General features: G+C 41.5%; 1 long non-coding RNA gene and 1 pseudogene across 12 annotated transcripts in view; one reads left to right on the top strand and one right to left on the bottom strand.

The window, feature by feature from the left end:
• Positions 1 to 19,059, top strand: part of LOC142428465 (uncharacterized) — a 460,410-nt gene extending 441,351 nt beyond the window's left edge. For 7 of the 12 annotated variants that reach the window (XR_012780394.1, XR_012780391.1, XR_012780387.1 and 4 more), the window contains 3 exons: positions 9,219 to 9,361; positions 11,477 to 11,597; positions 16,128 to 19,058. This is a non-coding gene — a long non-coding RNA (uncharacterized LOC142428465). Of the gene's footprint in view, positions 1 to 9,218; positions 9,366 to 11,476; positions 11,598 to 16,127 lie in introns of all 12 variants that reach the window. The other 5 variants (XR_012780390.1, XR_012780388.1, XR_012780395.1 and 2 more) reach the window with 4 other exon arrangements.
• On the bottom strand, positions 9,216 to 9,365 carry LOC142438026 (U1 spliceosomal RNA; annotated as a pseudogene).
• Positions 19,060 to 22,518: the final 3,459 nt, after the last annotated feature.

The raw sequence follows: 22,518 nt of genomic DNA, 5'->3' as shown, positions 1-22,518 counted from the left end.
ACCTTGGCTTTTGACAGTAGGAAGAAGCAACCCGTTTAACTGGCTAACCCACCCTGTGGTCCAAAAGATCAATTAAGTCATCGATACAATACATTGCCCAGCCTCTCTCTTATTATGTTGTCAAGCACACATAGAACACCCGTGTTTGTGGCTAGGAATATACTGAGGGGAGAGCTTTGTACTTCAGGAAGACACTGGTGGCTCAGCTCTCTCACCTTCCATGTGATAGACCTGGGCTTGAACCCTGGCCTGCAGAGTCACTAGGAGTCAGTGTCAACTCCAGGGCAGTGAGTTTGGTTTGGGTCTGATTGTCTCCTTACAGCTGAGAGACATTAGCCTGACGGTTCAGAATTTGGAGTACATATTCACAAGGCTGGTGGTGGCTGTGGTATGAAATCTACCCTCGGGGCAGTGGTTCTGGGTGTTAGTTACCGTATTGAGGTGGTGCCCACTCAACGGGGTCCTTAGATAGCACGGAATGAGACGTCCCCCAGTCCTACATCATCTTCACGATTATTGCCACTTTGGATTCCGTTGTTGTGGCTCTGTGTCATTCCATCTCACCGAGGGCTCTGTGACACAAAAACGAGGCTCCTGACTGACCCTAGCAGTGTGACATATATTTAAGTCCCACTGGGATCTCTCCCCTGGGACACTGTCTCTTCTGCCATATGTGATTTTGGATGAATATCCTTACATATGACTAAGTGTCCTACAGATGGAGGAAGAAACACCACACACACACACACACACACACACACACACACATGTTAACTCACTCGCCCAAGAGTCATATGAGAGTGTTCAATGCCAAACTCCTGGTCGAGTGCCAAGAAGAACGTCTTTTGGGTGGACAGACTTTCTGCTTAATTTATATTTAGGGACTTTCCACTGCTAAATCACTTGTAAAGTTTAAAAATACACAGGAGAGGAGGGAGGCAGAAAAAGGACCCAGGGATGTGGTTGACAATATCCCTTTCAATTTAAAGCCACCTGAAGGACTCGGTTGAATAATACAGTCATCCCCCATATGGTTTCCGTTCTTTCAAGGTTAGCAGCTCAGAAATGCAATCTACCTTCAGCCTTGGCTTCTGCAGGCCTCTTTGTCAGGCTGAGAATGCTTCCCGTCTGCTGGCTGGTAGGAAGTCGAACCAAAGCTGGCCTCTCTCCTGGGGGATGGTTCCCAGGCTTTGCTTTCTTCCTGGGCACCTTGGCGATTCTGGTAGGGAGCACCCTCGTGCTTCTGGGAACCTTTTGTCACTTGGATAGTTAGGCTCACGCCCCAGGTGACTTTACACTTTAATACATGGAAAACATGTCTTTAACAGACATGTTCTCAACCACCCCTTAGCCCCTTCTGCTCCCTCCCTCCCTTACAAGTCTGTTTGCAGTCAGTCCACTCCCCGCCCCCAGAGGAAGGATCCATATTCATGGGGGGTGTGATGTTTCCTCTTGGAAGAAGTTCCTGTAACCCTCAGAATCTGTAGGAGGGCAAGGATGCAGGAAATCCTGAAATTTGCACGTACAGATAGTTCCACTTACTTTGTATTTTCCTTCTAACATTCCACCTGCAAGCTTTTCCTCTGCTCCTTAAGGCCCATAAATTTCCATTCCCTTACCCTATGTGTCCCCTTCCAGTCTCTAACATGCAAGGTACGTTTACTTTCACATGATACACAGGGTTTAATACATGGCATTTTCCCATCATAATTTGAAATGTTTCTTGACTGAGAACTCTAGAAATTCAAATAGTTGTCGGAAGAGTATTGATTTTTGACACATATGTCCATATTGCTTTTATACTGCCATCCAGAATCTATCAGGAGATCGAACTTGTCATCACCCAACAACCAATAGGGGCTGCAGTCCTTGGCAAAGGACAGAAAGAGGAAGCCCTTCGACCAGATGGATGGAGCCCGTGGCTGCGTTGGTGGCCTCTAATGCAAGCACAATTTTGAAGATGGCACAGAGCCTGGCAGTGTTTACTTCTGTCCTACAGAGTGCCTTTGAGTTGGATCCGACTCAACAGCACCTAACCAAAACCAACTATCAACCAACTCTTGGCATGTGTGAAAATGGCATTACGTTACCTTAGCTTGGATTATTTGATTACTATTATGTTATTTTTTATCTTGTTTTGACTTTTACATAGAACTATTATTATACCTATATGCAAAATCACTTTATTATTATTCACCTCTCTTCCCCTCTTCTTCTTTCTTCTTATGCTTCCATACAATGGGTATATTAATTTTCCCGGTCTCACTGGTGCCTGAATGTTTTCTCCATTGGATTATGGCCACATGGACTTGTTTCTTGGAGAGATGATTTGATATATAGTGCATTTTTCTGTTGATGAGAGGCGACGTGTCGGTGTTATGATTGAATAGTATGATGACCATCTGCCCTTAGATAGGAGGGAAGCATCGCTGTTGTGGGGTAAGGGTTTCAAGCAGAAGGCATGCACACTCATGATTCTTTCCTGATGCAGATGATTTATTTAAAGACTATCTTGACCTGGAATGGGAGCACCATATTGGAAGGCTCTGAACCTGACATCTGAGCAAACCTTAATTCAATCTTTGTGTGGAGGTATTACTTATGCTTTGAGAGCCCTCTGCAAAAATACACAAAGTTGGACAATTTCATTCAAAGAGGACAGCGATTGTCCTTGCTTTTGTACAGCCAAGTTCCTACCCTAAAACTGTGATGAATGTTGATGTTGAGATGTGGCTGTCACTGAGTTTTGATGGAAGAAACTCAAGGAGAAATATTGGTCTATAAAGAATTACGTATTATGTTGGTCATTTTGCTCAATAGTGAAATTCCTTGGTTCTTGGGTGAACTGATCCTGAAAATATGAATGTAAATTATATGATATTTATAGTACAGTTATTTGAATGATGTTCTCAGGGTGAGAGGTCATCCTGCAGGTGATAGATGTATAGCTGGGCACCTGGTCCTTTGCTGGTGAGTATTGTTTGTTGTCTTTTATGTGGTGATGGTTACACCTTGATTATATTCAAGAGATAAAAATAAGGTTCTCTTTTAACCTCAGTAAAATTATTTGAAATGTCTAGGTAAATAACATTTAAGTACTTTGCTGATGTCTTGCATAGAGTCTTTTTATTGCAAGAAAGATATATGTGGTACAGGTAGGGCACATAACGGAGCTGGATTTAACTTAATTTTAAAACATAAATAGAGTTATTCATTGAGAAACCATTTATATGTTAGGATAGATATCATATATGTATTCAGAACTGCTTCCAAGTGGTTTCCAAGGCTCTCGTCTTTATCGGGGTGGGCGGCCATATTTTCCTTCCTGAGAGCCTTCAGTGGTTCTAGCTCCTGATTGTTTGCTTAGCAGCTGAGCACTTCAGCATTGTGCCATGATGCCTGCTCCATGGCTTAGCATACTTAGCATGCTGAGGACCCCCAAACCTTGCGCAAATGCATTCCTGTAGTCCACATCACTTCCTGTATTGGGGTTTGTGGGATGATACTGTGGATAAATTGCATGATTGCTTTTCTTTTCCTGATTAACGGTAACAAATGACAGTGATTTATCACTCCCCTTTTTCAGATGGGTTCAGAAGAATGACGAACCACTAAACTCTTCAACAGGAAAGTGAACCTATCTGTTCTTCCCAAAGCGTGTGTCCAAATCTGAACAATGGACTGGGGGGAAAGGGGAGGTGAATTGTCTAAGGATTGTTCTGGGAGCAGTCCTGGCCGTCAGAATTGAATGAAGAGCTCATTTCATGCCTGGCTCCATATCTGCTCTGTCAGCGGAAGCCAGACCTTGATCTTTATCAGGTTTCTGTCGCTGATGTCTACATTTTCATTTACCTTGATTGACTGTCATTTAATTGGCTTATTATTAGTCTATGGCCCTGTCAAGCCACCTGTGGTGTTGTTTGTGATGGGAAAAGTCTTTGTTTATTTGATTATACATACTATATATGGTTTGTCTTGTAGGTAAAACTTTACACAGCAAATTAGATTCTCCATTAACTTTTAGGCAAATTGTTCCATGCCACGGGTGACCATGTTTACAATGGGTCAGCCTCCCTCTTATTTCCCTGGTTGGTTCAATTTCCATATATGTAGTGTCCCTTCGCCTCCTTATCTCTTGGCTTAGTGATCTAGGGCGGCTGCAACAGGAATATCGTCAGCGGGTGGCTTTTATAAACAGGAGGTGATTTCCTCACCGATTCTGAGTCTGAATTCAGGGTGCCAACTTTCGGGGAAGGCTTTCTCCATGCCTGCCTGTGGGGGAAGGTCCTTGGCTCCTTGCCGCATCAGTGGCCTTGGTGCCCTTTGGAAATGTCCACTTGTCTTTGCATCTATCTTCTCTTAGGTCCAGGAGGTTCACTGTCCAGGGCCAGAGTCCACTTTGTCCTCTGCTTTTGGTGGTACTAGGTTCCTCTCCTCTGCTTACTTGGTCGATCCTCTTTATATCTCTGTGGCAGCTACGTACTCTCCTGTCAACTTGAGCGAAGGGGTGGAGTCGAGTCTGTCAATCAGGCCACAAGGTAACACCCACCAAGAGGATTCTAGGGACTTCTCCTTTTTCTCCTGGGACGAGGGCATACTCTCACTGCTTCTCATTCCTATTGACAAGCCACATGGAGACATGCTGATGGCAGCCAGAGCCCCGGTGATGCAGCCACTGCCATTGGGTCCACAGGACTTTCCACCCACTGGCCTGTGATCTTCCTGCACGATGTGCTTTGTGAGCCTGAAGAGGAATTCATGGGCTAATATTGGACTTATGGGCTAATATTAAACTTATGGACTTGATCTGGGCTGGGCTGTTGCATTTACGCATAATTTCTTCTTGATATAATGTTCTCTCTTATATACATATATGAGTGTCTCTGGTCATCCCAGAGCAACACAAGCTCAAAAGAGCTAGACTCGGGATACAACCACATTCTATAGACTGCATTCTAGAGCTGTGCTCTGATTCAGGATGTTGCAGCCTACCCTGATCCCCTCACTGCTGACTGTGTAATCATGTCAGATCTCATCACGGAGAAGGATTATGTAAATATGCAGCTGCCAAACTACTGAGAACCTTGACCCAGTCAAGTGGACACATCTTCTGAGTGCACACAATTTAATCTCTAGCACTTTCTCATCTTCCCTATTGGGTAAATATTGGCCATCTGGTCTTCAATCTTATTGCTCATAGTTTCATGGAGCACAACACTCACGGTGATGTAATTTATTTTAGAAGCCAATCTATTATATGACTAACATCTTCAGAAAGGGCTTCAATTCTAAGTGCAAAGGGTCTTGTAGATAGATAGTTCTGGGTGATCCTCTGGTCTCTGTCGATGCATTAGGTCCAGCCATTTTGAAGAATTTAAGATTTGTTCTACATTTTTCTCCTATTCTATGCGGGGCCATCGGTTGTGTTCCTGGTCGAACAGCAGGTCAGTAGTGGTCACGGGACACTGTCTGTTTTCTCTCCTGTCAGGTTTGAAGAAGTTTGGGTTCATGTGAGCTATCAGTCCTATGGTCTAGTTTGCTCTCTAGAGACCAATAGATGTACCTTAAGTGTTCGCTCCCAAACTTTTCAAACCCCAGAAGCTACTCACTAAACTGGGAAGTAGAACACTATTTTTAGGTGCTATGTTATGTCGATTGAGCAATCTGTCCTTCAAGCCTCTCACCTAGGAAACCAATCCTGTGAGTTGTTTGAATCTGTCAGGGGAGTCTCCTTAACTGAGGCTACTATGAGGGTTGTTATAGGTGTACAAATATAAGTGTGTATTTACATATGCATACAGATACACCTGTGCCTCCCCATGCATTTGCTACCATATACCTTTGCATTCACATAGATGCACCCATATCTATCTAGGTAAACACTTACACTTGTTGAGGGACACTTTTTAGATTGATTTTACTGTTTCAAAATTGTACGGGCAATTGCATTTACCAAAAGTGTCCCTCTTTCTCCTGCACTTCTTTGTGCATTTTGACCTGGGTCAAGTTGTGCTGAATTCACCCACATTTGAGATTGTCTTTTCCATTACCCCAAATAGCGAATGTCTACTTTTCTAGAAAACCATTTCCTTTCCCTGCAATTCCTGGTAACCATCAAAGTACTTTGCTTTCTCTGTGTATATCGATTCTTGACTTTTTATAATAGTGGAACCAGACAATGTTTGTCTATTCGTGATTGACTTCTCTCAGTCAGCATAATGCCCTCCAGATTTCTCCATGTTAAAGATGTCTCATAGACTCCTTGTTCTTTATAATTTCATTGTATTCCACTGCCTGTGTATCACAATTTTTTTGAATCCATTCATCTGTTGTTGGACACTTAAGTTGTTTCCATCATTTTGTGATTATTAATAACCTTGCAGTGAAGTGATGTATGCAGATGGATGTGGATGGCACTATTTTTCTTCATCTAGCCTACCCAGTTATGGGTGAGATTACTGGGTCATAAAGCATTTCTCTTTTTAACTATACCATTTTACAGATCCATCAGCATGTATGAGAGTTCCCATCCCCCACAACCTGGCCAATGTCTGCTGCTTTCTGTTTATTGATCACTGCCATTTCCAGGAATGATGTGGAATTTCATTACAGTTTTGATTGGCTCCCCTATAATGGCTAATGATTGCAAGCTCTTTTTCACATATTTGTTGCCGCTCGAATGTCATCTTTGGTTAAATGTCTGTTTATGTCCCTTGCCTATTTTTTTTCGGTTGGATCACTTGTCTTTTTATTATAGAGCTTGTAAAAAATTTTTAAAGCTATATTTTTGAGCTTAGACAGATGTGTTGTTACCAGAGAGTGTTTTTTTCTCCCCTGGAGTAAAGTCTTTTAATTAAGCCCAGCCATATTCTTAAGTTTTGTCTGTCTATATCTTTCCTAACTTCATAATTTTTTGAATTGGCAAGCGTGGTGAAAACTTTGAGACCTCATTTCTAAAAGCTGGTCATTTTCAAATTGTGTTCTTAAATCTCTACTGTCAACATATCTCTGTTTCCCTAGAGAATAGAGGTAATAGAGAGGAAGGTGACCTTGGCTGACCAGCTCACATTCCCTCTGCTTTCAATCAAGGGTTCCGAATGATACTGGTTGGACTTGTGTAAAATTTCTTAGGAAAAACATTTGAGAACCACTGGGTTGGGCTGGCATACATTCTGGAATGCTTTCCTTCCTCCAGTGCCCCAGCACGGAGAATTGTCTTCTTTCTGCCCAATATGCATGTCAACCTTAACCATATGTAGAGCTGCCTGCTTTCCCCAGAGCATCATGCTTCTTCCAACGTAATAAAAGTTTCAGATACTGGGTAGTAGAATGATTGGATTAGTGCATGGGTGCTGAAGGATAGCTAGAAAAAAATACAGGCTATTCATGCTTTTATTTATTGCTCGATAACCAGGCATATTAAAAATATCTTGTACTTCTTGCCATTTAGGACGGGAACCACACTTGACTATCTCATAGGTACTTAGAATTACCATGGACTTTATACGCACACTTTCTGTGTTCACGGGCCAGATTCTCTTTGAGATCTAAGGATGTGGCAGCCAATCAGACAGACAAGAGCACCTGCCTGATGGAACAGCTTTCCAGGTGGGGAAAACAAGCAGCAAACACAGCAAGGAGACAGATAACACATCCGTTGATGATACTTGACAGGGAGAAGAGGGAGAACCTGAGGGGGTGAGGGAGGAGCCAAGGGTGTTTAGGGCAAAGGCTTCTTGGTAGGGGCAGAACAAGAATAAATGCTTGACTCGAGAGCTGGGCTATTAGGATATTCTGGGAACTGCTGATCCCACGAGGAGTAGAAGAGAAACTGATTGCTCTGAGGTCAGGGATGGTGGGGGGCGGGGGGAACTCATGTTTGTTATCTTTTACGTTCAGATGGAAAATCATTGGCGAACTTTAAATGACGAGAGACACGATCTGACATCTGCTTTCAAAAGGCCAGTCTGACTTGAGTGCTGCCTGTGGACGAAGACCAAGCCCACTGTCACTGAGCTGATTCCCACTCATACTGACACTGCGTCAGGTTTCCGAGACTGCACATCCTTAGGAGAGCAAGCTCCCATGGGAGTATTAATCACCAAACAAACAAACATACCACTTTCCTCTAGTTCTTCAATGCTTCCTCCCCCCACTGTCATGATCCCAATTCTACCTTACAAATCTGGCTAGACCAGAGGATGTACACTGGTACAGATAGCAACTGGAAACACAGGGAATCCAGGGCAGATGATCCCTTCAGGACCAGTGCTGAGAGCGGTGATACCAGGAGGGTGGAGGGAAGGTGGGGTGGAAAGGGGGAACCGATTACAAGGATCTACATATAACCTCCTCCCTGGGGGAGGGACGGATAACAGAAAAGTGGGTGAAGTGAGACGTCGGACAGTGTAAGATATGACAAAATAATAATAATTTATAAATTATTAAGGGTTCATGAGGGAGAGGGGAGCGGGGAGGGAAGGGAAAAAATCAGGAGCTGTTACCAAGGGCTCAAGTAGAAAGCAAATGTTTTGAGAACAATGAGGAAAATAAATGTACAAATGTGCTTGACACAATGGATGTATGTATGGATTGTTATGAGTTGTATGAGCCCCTAATAAAATAATTTTAAAAAATACCCTCAACGTAAAAATGCTTCTTTGGGTTGCTAAGTCTGTACATCTTTACAGGAGTAGAAAGCCTCAACTTTCTCCTGTGGAGCAGCTAGTGGCTTTGAACTACAGACCCCTTCAGTTAGCAGCCTGAAACGTAATCCACTAAGCCAACAGGGTTCCTGTATTGGAGAGTACAGGTGCACAGAAAGTTCAGGTTGCTAGCAACTGGTTTTGCATATATGACCTTGCTTCTGTTGAGCAATTGTCCTTCTATTCCCATTTTAGTAAGTGTTTTTTTGAGAAAGGATCGTGACTTTTCTTAAATCCCTTTTCTGATGGGCTTCTCTCAAGAGTTGTATTAAAACGGATAACCACACTAAGGTGAAAGTTAACCTGTGAGAAGGTCTGCTTTTTACTTCAAGAGAGTTTGTACGTGTGGCGTGCTCTGTACATGTTGGGATCCAACTTTCATTGCTATCCATTTGTTAGTCAGCAATGATTAACAACAACAACAAAAAGCTGCTGGAGAAGTTTTAATATTCAATGTACACTTTCTTTTTAAAATTTTTTAAATGTTTGTTTTTGTTTTGTTTTTTTGAACAGCGGAGAGCGCAAACTCAGTCCCCCACTACCACAAGTTATGCAGTTGAGCTTCCAACATTTGGGGAGATCACAGGGGTCGGCACAGATGAGCCTCGCCCTGGAAAAACCACCTTCGTGATCATGGTGTCTCCCCGGCCAGCTAAGTAGGTGCTGTCTTTTCTTAAACATGGGTTTCTCCATTCAAGTTTCAAATACGCCTGCTGGTCACAAATGCATAAAACCCAAGCCATCTCCCTGCACCCCTTTCTCCCCTCACCCCCAGTTCAAACAAGGCCTTTTCTAGCACAACCCTTTCTTGCTTTGTTAGTGATTTCTTCATGAAACAGGAGGCACCGGTGGCTGAAAGACGAACCAATAAATACAGCTTAGAAATAGTCACCTTGCACCTTTAAAGATGTACATATTCACATATCTGCAACAGATTTCCTCCCCTGAAAAAATCATCTAGAGTTTTCATGAGAAACGACAATTTTCTATAAACTAGGAAAACACTTAATTTTGACACGATTGATAATGGGCTCATGGGAACATAGAATTTGGGGGTTCTGGGGAAAAGCAGAACATCTATAAATATAAACCTGCCGAATTGTTTGGCCAGAATGGTTGAGACAATGAGAAACCACCAGCCTGATGATAGTGCTCCTCCGGTGGTTGCTGACAGCAGGAACGGCAGGCTCCTCTCCTACTGCGCTGCTACCCACCAGGTTTATTTGCCCACACGGAGACCCCTGTGCTTCATGGGTGTGCCCAGTGGGTCCTCCCCAAGAGACTTGACTATGGCGCCCCTAGAAGCAAGTGATGTTAAGTAGTCAAGTGTCGGTAACCACGTATCGAGTTCACTGCCTTTCCAAATCATTGTCGATTTGTGGATAGAGTTGGAGTCCTTCCGTTCGACGCGGACTCAAATCATTTCTGTTTCTTTCAGGAGGGGGGTTGGCCGATGCTGGGATGACAGGTGCTGCCTACTTTGTATAATTCATTGAAGTACAGCCTTATTGAAACTAGTGACAAGAAAGCAAAATTAGGATCATTTACATTAGGATACTCATTGGCACCAAACAACAACATTGGCACCAAACTCTTCCACTGTGTGTGTGTGAGATTCATAAGAGGTTTCATAACAGCTAACAAGTGGTGAGGGTGGGATTGACTCCAGAGTTTGTTATCTTCATCATCTATTGAGTAAATATCCATGCGCATGATAGATAAAGCTGAAACATACTTACAAGTCAACTCATGGTGCATGCTCCAAGAGCTTAATGCCTTCCTCTGGTGAGTCTCATGCAACATAAAATATATTCACTAATGGTTGGCAAGGTCGCTTTTAAATGTGCATTCGAACATCTCAAGCTCACCTAACAAGACACTTGAGTTTCTCCAGAAATCTGTACTGATGACATTACTAAAGGAATACAATATTATAGGACAGGCTAGGGCTCAGCTTTTGGAATGAAATCTCTCCCAATTGTGTTGCTTTTAGTTTTTTTCCGTGGTTCTGACAGTGCTCACATCACATGCCCATGTGACAGAGGAGAGGCTTAGTCATTTCAGTCCTTTGCAGAAACTGCCCAAGGGACCCATTCCTTCTCCTCGGCCTGCCCACTGTCCTGCTGAACCCGCTCCTGACTTCTGTCTTTGCACCCCAGGCTGGGTCCTGTGCATCACCCTCTGGGTGCAATTGTTTTGCAGTAAGCTGCCCCAGGGTGTGAAATCACTTTGGGCTGTGGTTTTCTGAGGTTCTCAGAGCCTCAGTGTCACAAGTCCTGTGGGGAGTGAGACCCTTCTGAGACCTGCCTTAGAAACCCAAGTTCCCCATCTACCGCCTTGGGCTAATTTTTAAAACCTAGTACAGCATCTGAACTCGGGATGTTGATCCCCCACGCACCACCCACCTTAGCACTCTCTCAGAAGGTTCATCTGGGCTAATGGCTCCCCGCCCACTTGACATTCTGCCCGTCACATTCTATGTTTCTTCCAAGGAACAAAAATATAACTCTCACTCTCTGACAGCATAAGAGGCACTCTCTTGCTGCTGCTCTCCAGGAAAAATCTCATAATCGATCCAGACAAAGCCTTGCTAAAAAATTAGACCAAATAGCGTTTGTAAACTCCAAGGAAAGCATTTTTGTTCTGTGAAGTATTCCCTAGCTGGACATGTTAGGAATTTTATATACACTGATACCAGTTAGGTTTGGGCAGGGAATGAAAGGCTATGAACAGCTGGATAAACTGTCAACTTTGTGTGTTTTTTCCCCTAGCAGTGTTTACTGAGAAACTCAGAGCCCTCATATTTACAAGATGAAGGAGCAAAGTGGGTGAACATTTTATTTGCTAAAAAAACGAGTATGGATAGCTAGATAACTCCTGTTTCATCATTTGGTAAGTTTAAATGAAGTAAATAAAATTTGAGAATATATGTTTGCAGCTGGTGTTTGCCTTTTCTTTCTCATACGTTATTCATACAAAAGCAAATCCCTTAAGCAATTAGTTTACCTATTTGCCTGAGACTTTTTGACTCATGGTTTAAACCCATCAGGCATAAAAATTATCCCTTCTTGAGAAACACATATGACCGACTCCTTTTGGGTTGTCAGGGAATTGCAGGAAGCCAAAAGCCAATGTTGTTCATTTGTGTTCAATACTCAGTCATCAAGTTCATTCCTACTAGTATAGCATCGTAGGTTGGGTGTTGGCTGCTAACCACAAGGTCTCCCATTCAAAACCACCAGGTGCTCTACAGAAGAAAGGTGAAACGTTCGACTCCCATAAAGGTTACAACCTCAAAAACCCACAGGGGAAGTTCTACCCTGTTCTGTGGGGTTGCTATGAGTCAGAATTGACTCAGTGGCAGTGGGCTGAGAACTTTATTGCCTAAGGAGCCCTGGTGGGGCCATTGGGAAGCTGGTTCCAGCAAGGTCCATGGTTCAAACCCACCAGCTGCTCCTGGGAAGAATGATGAAGCTGTCCACTCTTGTAAAGATTTACAAAGCTTCCAAAACTAAGATGGAATCAACTTGATGGCAGTGGGTGGACACTCCATTGTCGAATGTACTCTTTTCTTTAAAGAATTAGATTAATGCCATGTCCGAAATTAGGCTTGGGATGCTATACGTTTTAGAGAAATAACCTCTTTCCTGTCTTGAAAAATCAATAGGTGACCTCTAGAGACACATGCTCATTTCATGAGTGCCAGGTATGAAGTGGAGATTGTAAAGTGATATTATTTTTCTGCACAACTTACACTCTCCCTTGACTGTAGTCTCATAATGTTAGCCATAAACATAACTGGGTATTAATCCCTGACCCACTCTCTGTAGTCTTGGGTAAATCACTTCATCTCTGAAACCTTCAAATTTTGATATGTATTAAAAAGAAATGTTGTGCAGTTTGAAGTGTTGTTTTCAATAAGATAGATGAAACAATGAACAATGATTGGGGGCACAGTGCTTATTAAAAGGCAATTGTGATCTATGTGGCTGCCAAATACATTATCATTAAGAAAGAAATACTAAAATTACCCAGCATTTATCAGAAAATAGAGAAGTATCAGATACATTTGATGTAGTCATGATCCCAAGTCTGACAAAGATATTGCCTAAAAGAGAGAGAGAGAAAGGAAAAGGGGGGGGGGAATTAGCTACCTAATCAAATGTGAAATAGAATCTTGTAGTGCATAAATATAATAATATATCCATATGATATACGACAATAAGCCAAGTGAGTCTTAGTCCCAGTATAAAATTAATTTAACTTTTGAAAATCAATCTAGGCAATTCTCCATAACAACTGAGTAGAGAAAAACACTATATGATCCTTTAAGTAAATGTAGAAAAGCCCATTGACAAAATGAACCACTGTATTAGTCTGGGTGCTTTCGAGAAACAAATCCACAGCAACTCAATCTATAAGAGAGAGTTTTATGTAAAGGTTAAGTGCACTTCAAGAAAATATCCCAACCCAGTGCTGCTCAAACCGACAAGTCCAACATTAACCCATTAGCCCCTATGTCCAATACCAGTCCTCCTCCATCTCACACATGCAATGACGCCAACTGCAGGAGGAAAGCCGAGTCAGTGATTGTGTAAGCATCTCAGCTCTGGCAGAGATCTGCACATGGCTGCCCCAGCACCCAGGGCTGCATCGGGGTAGGTTCACGTGGCTTCTCCTAAGGGATGTCTTGCAGGAAGTGAGCCTTGCCAGCTGAAGCAGGGAACTGGCTAAGGCAGCTGCACCATAGTCCAACCATCAGAAAGCAAGAGACCTGAGAACTCGAAAGGCAAGGCTCACCGAGCCATTTATCCCTCTGTCCTTCAATTAACTCTGCATGTGTTATCGGCCACATATCGCACTTCAATTAACTCCGCATGTGTTATTGGCACAATAAACGAACTACCTCAGTACCTATGAGAAGAGACAAATCAATCAATGAAAGAGAGTTGAGCCCTGAAACAGACCCAGCCTTGCGCAGTCAACTGGTGTTCACATAGGTCCAAAGCAGTCCGGCAGAAAGAAGAATGTCTATTCAACAGACAGTACTGCAACATCAGCCTCTACCACACAGCATTCGCCACAATTAATTTGAGATGTATCATAGACCAGAAAATAAAAAGCTAATATTCTAATCCTTTTCAAAGGAAAGTAATAGGAGAAAATGTTGTGATATGGGGTGAGGTAAATGTGTGCTTTCATCTCACAAAAACATTAACCATAAAATTGATAAATGTGAATGAAACAAAATGTACAGTTTTGCAAATTGACAAAAATACATATCTGTCAAAATGTTAGCATCCAAAATATACAGAGCACAGCTACAACTCAATAATAAACAGGTAAACAGTTTAATTAAAAAACCCAACAGGAAATGATTTAATCTGATGTTTCACAAAACCATGTATACATATAAAGAATATATACATAATACGGTGGTCAACAATATTAATAATCAGGAAAATAAACATTACATCACAATAAAAGAAATCTACCCAGATGGCTAAATGTGAAGGCTGCTCACAGCAGGTGTAGGTTTGCATGTGGTGTAATTGGAACTCTGATCTATCTTGATGGATTTATCAAATGCTACCAATTCTTTGGGCAAATGTCTAGAAATTTCTTATAAAACTAAGCATATGCTTACCCTCTAGGCTACAATACCACTCCTACATAATTCAAAAAAGAATTAAAAGTACACATACTCTCAAAAAGTGTACAAATATGTTCATAACTGCTTTATTTAGCAGGGACCAAATGGGGTACAATTTAGTTGTCCATCAGGAGAAAACTAGATGAATGATTGTGTTCATCAGTAAAAGACTTCAGATTTAAGAATAATAAATGACTGTAATAGTGTCATGCATCCCAGTACTTTTTATGCTCTGTCAAAACTTTACAGACAAGAGTTACCTCCAATGGGATCTTATTTATCAAATGTTTAGGCAAGATAACACTAATTTCTGATAAAAATACCAGAGCAGGGAGAAGAGGAGCAGGGATTCGCTGAGAGGAGGATGAGGACTTGATAGAAACCTCAAAATCCAAACACTGCCTTCAAGTCGATTCCACTCATCGCTACCCATTGAGAGAGGGTAGAACTCCCCTGTGGGTTTGCGAGGCTGTGAATCTTTATGGAATTAGAAAATCATTCAACCTCAGAGAGGCTTAATTTTAAGGTTAGCAACCTAACACGTAGCCCACCGTACCACCAGGGTTCAATTCTCTTGATAAAGGCTTGTGATATACGGTGTATGCATTTCTCAAAACTTATTATGTGGTACAATTAAATTTTTTTTATGTTTCACTATGTTCTTCTTTTTCTTACAAAATCCATCTTGTCCTATGCACATTGAAGTGTTTAGGGGTTTAGTCTACTGATGTTTGTGACTTATTTTGAAATGGATAAAATATAAAATAAATAGTCTACCAAAAACCAACCTGTTGTCCTGTTGATTCTGCTTTATAGCGAGTCCTAGAGAAGAGTCGACTAGCTCCATATTGTTTCTGAAGTTGAATGGAGCCCTTGATGTATAGTGGTTCTGCATCAGACTTTAATCCTCATGGTTGGCAGTCAAAACCAGCAGCAGCTCCATGGGAGAGAGACTGGGCTTTCTACTCCCGTAAACAGTTACAGTGTCAGAAACCCACAGAGGGGTCACTATGAGTCAGCATTAGCTCCATGGCAGTTGAGTGAGTAATCTTTACTGAAGCGGATTGCTACATCTTTTTCCTGAGGAATATTGGAAGGTTCAAACTCTTGCATCTGAGCGCTTCACCACTGCACCACCAGGATTCCTTGTTATCTAGACTAGAGGAATGGAAAGATCCATAGGTATCTGATAAAGCAAATGTAACAAAAATATTAATTGTAGAATCTAAGTGGAGAGAAATAGATGTTCTGTGGATATCAGCTCTCAACTTTTTTCAATTTATAAGATAATTTATAGGAAAGTATAGGGAGATAAGCCATTACTTTAATATCCTAACTTTAAAGGATATTAATTATTATCATCTTTTAGAGATGAAGGTAATGAGAGAAAAAGTCCATCATTGTTAAATACTTTGCTTCAAACTTTAAAGTTGTAAAACAAAAGGTATTAAAATATAGATGGCTCTGAATCTACAATACTTCTCCTTTCTACATTGCTTTTTCAACCACAGAGCACCTATCGATTAAAATAGAAAGTGGGTATGAAACCTCAGCTTGGCTTTCAGCTTCTGGGATTACTCGCAAGTTCTCAAATAAAGTGATCTTTTTATAAAAAGAAGAAAATTGTTCTTGAGGAGAACAAATGCTAGCTGTGATGTTACTCAACACATATTTTTCAATAGCCATAAAAGGTAATTAGCAAGATAGATGAAATCAGTTATGAAATAAAACATTTCTCAAATACATTTTTTCTTCTTCACTAATGGTAGGAGTTCTGCCTGCATTGTGGCGAATGCTAAGTGGGAAGCTAGCAGCTCACAGCAACCATCTGTGCCATAGGAGGGATCTACGTACTGGTCAACGTGTTGGGCTGTCAACCTCAAAGTCAGCAGTTCGAAATCATCTGCCGCTCTGAGGGAGAAAGCTGAGATTTTCTAATTCCAGAAAGATTTAAAGCCTCCATAAGCAAATGTGTTCAAGAAAGCTGATGGTGCCTGGCTATCAAAAGAGGATCTACATATAACCTCCTTCCTGGCGGACGGACAGCAGAGAAGTGGGTGAAGGGTGATGTCAGGCGGTGTAAGATATGACAAAATAATAATAATTTATAAATTATCAAGGGTTCATGGGGGAGGGAGGAGTGGAAAGGGAGGGGAAAATGAGCTGATACCAAGGGCTTAAGTAGAAGGTAAATGTGTTGAGAATGATAAGAGAAACAGCTGTACAAAGGGACTTGACAAAATGAATGTGTATGTGGTTTGTGATAAGAGTTGTACAAGTCCCCAATAAAGTGATTTAATTACTTAAAAAAAAGATATAGCATCTGGTGTCTTAAAGGCTTAATCAAGAAGCCATCTAGCTGAGAAGCAACAAAGTCCACCTGGAAGAAGCACATCAGCCTGTGTGACCATGAGGTGTTGATGACATCAGGGATCAGGCATCAAAGACCCAGAACAAAAAAATCATATCAGTGTGAATGAGGGGGAGCTGAGAGTGAAGACCCAAAGCCCATCTGTAGACAATTGGACATTCCCTTATGGGAGGTCAAAAAGGACGAGATGAACCAATCAGAGTGCAGTATAGCACTGGTGAAACATATAACTCTTCTCTAGTTCTTTAATGCGTCCCCTCTCCCCACTATCATGACCTCTATTCGACCTTACAAGTCTGAATAGACCAGAGCATGCACACTGCTACAGATAACAGCCAAGACAGGGAATTCAGGACAAACAAACCCCTCAGGACCAATAATAAGAATAGAGATACCTGGAGGGTAAGGAGAGGTTGGGGGGATGGGGAGCAAAGGGTAACCCCATTCACAATCATCTACATATAACCCCTTCCTGGGGGTTGGACAACAGAAAAGTGGGTAAAGGGAGACAGAAGTTAGTGTATGACATGAGAAAAAAATTTTAATAAATTATCAAGGATTCATGAGGGAGAGAGGGTGGTGGGGGGATGAGGAGGTGATATCAAGGGCTCAAGTAGAAAGAAAATGTTTTCAAAATGATGATGGCAACATATGTATAAATGTCCTTGACACAATGTGTATGTATGTATGAATGTATGAATTGTGATAAGAGTTGTAAGAGGTCCCAGTAAAATGACTTAAAAAAAAGAGATATAGAGCCTCTCAAACTCACAGGGGCATTTTACCCTCTTAAAGGGTACAGACAAGACTCCTTTTTTTGCTGTATACCAGCACTGCACCTCCCATAGGTGATCACAGCTCCTTAAACATCGGACATATTTTAGACTGCTAACCTTAGGTTGGTGGTTCTAACCCACCAGCTGCTCCTAGGGAGAAAAATGAGATTGTCCACAGCTGTGAAGATTTCCAGGGCCCGAAACCCTATATAGGCTTGCTATGTGGAGATGTTGATGAGTCAGGATTCAATCGATGGCAGTGAATCTCAGAAGACACTGTGCTCAGAACGTTAGAAGCGAAAACTCATGGCCAAAAAGCTTCGGTGTCAAAGGCCCAGGCTGATCTGCCTCCACCCTCTCCCACCCTGTTCACATAGATTTGCAGACTTAGAAGCTCACAAGGGCAGTTCTACACTGTGTCCGGTAGGGTCAGGGTTATTTGAGGTTGGAATTGACTCAATGAAAGTGGAGTTTGGGTTTGTTCAAAGTGAAACAATTCCCCAAACTAATGGCTATAGTTGATTCCAACTCCTAGTGCCCTTTAGATGGTCTCTGAGACTATAGCTCTTTCCTCCCTACGAACAACTGGTGGGTTTGAATTCCCAACCATAGAGTTAGCAGTACAATAGCTATCCCACTCTTAATGCGCAGTGCTCCCCCATGGAGAGTGTTGCTGTGGGCAAGCAAAGATGGGAATCATGTATGTCCACCCTAATCTTGAATGGCCCTTCAGTTTAATCAGTCGCAACCTTGGGTCTTGTGTTCTGTAGTCATGTGAGGATAAAATTAAGGCACATTTCATAATTGAAGCCTGGAGGCTTATAACTTGCCAGGTAATAGAGGTAGATACACACCATAAAGGTATCAGAGCTAGATAACACGTAACTTACAACCATGCTTGAGTTTGGAGGAACTGCCTCATTATAATTACCTCCGTTCTGTAGCAATAAAGTCACTTCAGGGATACATGTATTATAGTAATGCCAAATGCTGTTATTGATGAAGCTTTTTTTGGGGACATCTGTAAAAATGTGTTTTGTGGATAGTATTACGTATATAGTTTTATGATATATGTCCATGTATAGATCAATATATGTCTTTAGAAAAGGGTCCCTTTGACAAAATCTATCACTTTTGTTAATTCTCTGTCCATTCTACTGGATTTTTAAAATAAATTATTTTTAAATGTATGACCAAGGACAGCAGATTCAGCATGTTAGTGGCAGATCTTCCACGGGGGCTTGTGGGATGAAGTCTACAATGAACTACCATGCGTCGTGTTGCATTTTGAACTAGGACTGCTGCAACACTGTGACGGAATAAAACGGTATCTTGTTCAATGTCTTGCTCGCTTTTTATCTGTAGGAAGTCAAACTACTTGGAAGCAAAACCAACTAAATGCAGTTTCTGTGATGTAAATACACAATGACACCACTTTGTTTTGGATGGGTTGGACCTTGAAGACTTTATGCGGGAGCTTATGTATAAATTTGTTTTGGGGGGAGAATTGAAGTACCTAAAAATCACTATTTAAAAAGAAGCCAAATTGGGCAATTTGAATACTTTTGAGGTATGCTTGTACTAATGAGATGGTCTCTACGCCCTAGCTAAACGCTTCCTAACAGTCCTTGTGGCATCCCCAAGCTTCTCTTTGTTGTCTCTTGCTCCCTCGAGCTCCAGCCCAGGTAACCAGTGACACGAAACGTGTCCATTTTGATTCGTTTTCGTTGTCCAGCATTTTACGTCAATAGAATGATGGCGTTGTCAAAGAATGACATCTCGTCCTCTGTACAGAATAAGAACAAGGGGATTTACCGAGGAACAGAAACTCAATTTGCGGCAGCACGGAGTCAAAGCACAAAGCATTGTGACAATCTGTAAAAGGGCATCGCTTTGGGTTTTTCACACGCAGGATACATTGTGGCCAGCGCCACGGCTATTAAAAACAAGCTCAAGACACTTCCGATCGGCGGCACCGACGTTTTCTGGGACCAGTTTGGAGAAATGTTTTTGAGGACAAGGGCATGCTTCCTGGGACATTCTTTGTACATATTTCCCCAGAACATCTCCTTTTAAAACTCACTTCCATTTTTACCCAGGTGTCGTTCGTTTATTGAGACAACTCCGAAAGCGTTGGGTATTGAAAGCTGTCTTCCACATGCCCTCCCTTTGCCCAACTTATGCCTCCTCTTCATCAGTTTTAACAACTGCAGTTGTGTCAACAGTCAGTTTTCTTGAAAAGCTTTGGTCACAATTTGGGGTAGACTCATGACGTCTCTAGTAGAATAAGCAGAGTGGAATGTGACAACACCAGTCTGTAGGGATTACTTCTCTAATCTGTTCCAACTGGAAAATAACTGTACCACAGACTAATGCAGTATTGGTAGCTCAACAAAATAGGTTGAGACATTGTACTTGAGGTTGGATTTGCAAGCCAGGGGATGCCACAGTCTACGTGTATGGCTTGCTTAAAGGTAATGTTGAAATTAATTGGTAACATTGGGCACAAAACTATACTTTCATATAAGAAATGCTAATTGATCTGATTTTCATGTCCAGGTTGCACAAAAGGATAACATATTTGGAATAAGTTAAATTGTTGGTGCTAGTTACTGATTGGACTAATTTAATAAATATATTTTCTTCCCATGTAGCAGAAGAAAATGCTGGAAAAAGAAACCCACAAGGGTTTTAATGTTGGATAAATTTATCAAGTTAAAATCCGTAAGTATGAAGCAAATTTAACAACATAAAAATACCTAGTGTTATAGAGCCAGGAGTCTTGTTTATTGCTCTTAAGACCAGCTGTCCACCTCAGATGTCAGCTTCTGTTCACTTGAACATTTTAGAGAGATTTTTCTCCAGCGTTTTCTCAAGCCACCAAAGGGGCTTGGGTTTCTTTGGCTGTGGCAACTGGATCCAGTTTTAAGTCTTGCTGATAGCAGTCCAAAAAAAAAAAAGAGTAAAAATTCCAAACAAAAACATAAAAACCTTTGTTTTCATAATATGCCTAAATTATATACAATTCCCCAAATACCTAAAATCAGTATAAATATCAACAGAGGTTCCCCTTGCAATTAACAAGCTCTAGGCATTGCCATTTTGCTTGCTCGGAAAATGTTCTGCAGGATTTGGCACAAGAAATTCAGTATAGGTTGTGATAGCACATTCAAACTGGTAATGACAGCTAGCAGGAGTTTTGGGTTTAAGTAGGAGCCACCAACAAGCAAAACCAGGATTACTTAAAGGACTATCCCATAAATCATTTTTTCTTCAATAGTTGTATTGGCATATAATTTACATATCATATAATTCACTAGTTCAATCATATCAGGAAGAGTTCTGTTTTAGAACATTTTCTTCATTTTTGTCCTTATCCTTATTAGCTCCCTGTTTTCCCCAATAACTGCTGCCGTACCCTCAAGAAATCATTCATCCAGCTACTGTCATATACAGTACTGTCATATAGAGAAAACCTTTTTTAAATTTATCAAGGGCAATGTAACCAAGCAAAATTACTGAAACCCAAATGAGGCTGAGCATGATAGTGGAACAAGAGAAAAGTAAAAGGAAGCAGGAAAGAACAAGGAGGCAAAGGGCATTTGTAGAGGTCTAAATACAGGCATGTACATATGTAAATGTATTTATATATGAGGATGGGGAAAGAGATCTATGTGCATATATTTATAGGTTTAGTATTAAGGTAGCAGAAGGACATTGGATCTCCACTCAAGTACTCCCTCAATGCAAGAATACTTTCTTCTATTAAATTGGCATTCCACGATACTCACCTTCCCGACATGATCACTGTAAACAAATGTGTGCATAAGGCAACGTGGTGAAGAAAGCTGATGGTGCCCGGCTATCAAAACATATAGGGTCTGGGGTCTAAAAGTATTTAAGGTAAACAAGCGGCCATCTAGCTGAGAAGCAACAAAACCCACGTGGAAGAAGCAAACCAGCCTGTGTGACCATGAGGTGTTGAAGAGATGAGGTATCAAGCATCAAAGAACAAAAACTCATATCATAGTGAATGAGGGGAAGTGTAGATTGGGGACCCAAAGCCCATCTGTAGTCAACTGGACATCCCCTTACAGAAGGGTCACGGGGAGGAGTTGAGCCAGTCAGGGTGCAGTATACCGATGATGAAACATACAACTTTCCTCTAGTTCTTAAATGTTTCCTCCACCCCCTGCCCCTAACAACTATTATGATCCCAATTCTACCTTACAAATCCAGCTAGCCCAGAGGATGTACACTGGTACAGATAGGAACCGGAAACACAGGGAATCCAGGACAGATAAATTCTTCAGGACCAGTACTGAGAGGGGTGATACTAGAAGGTGGAGGGAAGGTGGGGTAGAAAGGGGGAACCGGTTATAAGGATCTACATATAACCTCCTCATTGGGGGACAGACAACAGAAAAGTGGGTGAAGGGAGACATCGGACGGTGTAAGATATGACAAAATAATAATAATTTATAAATTATCAAGAGTTCATGAGGAAGAGTGAGTAGGGAAAAGGGGGAGAGTGGGGAGGGAGGGGAAATGAAGAGGGCTCAAGTAGTAAGAAAATATTTTGAGAATGATGAGGGCAACAAATGAACAAATGTGCTTGACTCAAAATGGATGTATGTATGGATTGTTATAAGAGTTTTACGAGCCCCCAATAAGGTGATTAAAAAAACTAACAGTAGAAATAAATGATGAAAACCTCAATCAGAAAGGAAGTAGAAAAAGAGGAGAACTAATTTTAATGGGTCACAAGGGGGATCACAAGGGTGCTAAATTTTAACCTAACAGCTTCTGCGGCAATCCATTTCCCATGCGTCCTGCATGATAGGTACTCACATCCCTGGTCCATGGTTCCAGGGGATTCACCAGGGGCTTAATCCACTAGTATTTACCCTTTAATTTTTTAATGTTAAAAAAAACAGAAACAACTTTAAACTGGGTCAAAAGGGATATCAAATAATAAGATAATGCATTTTGACTTAACTGCCCAGTATCTGC

Source organism: Tenrec ecaudatus, chromosome 1 (genome assembly GCF_050624435.1).
Source record: "Tenrec ecaudatus isolate mTenEca1 chromosome 1, mTenEca1.hap1, whole genome shotgun sequence".
Taxonomy (NCBI): domain Eukaryota; kingdom Metazoa; phylum Chordata; class Mammalia; order Afrosoricida; family Tenrecidae; genus Tenrec; species Tenrec ecaudatus.
The sequence above is the reverse complement of the archived record's forward strand: the minus strand, read 5'-3'. Positions and strand labels throughout refer to the sequence as shown.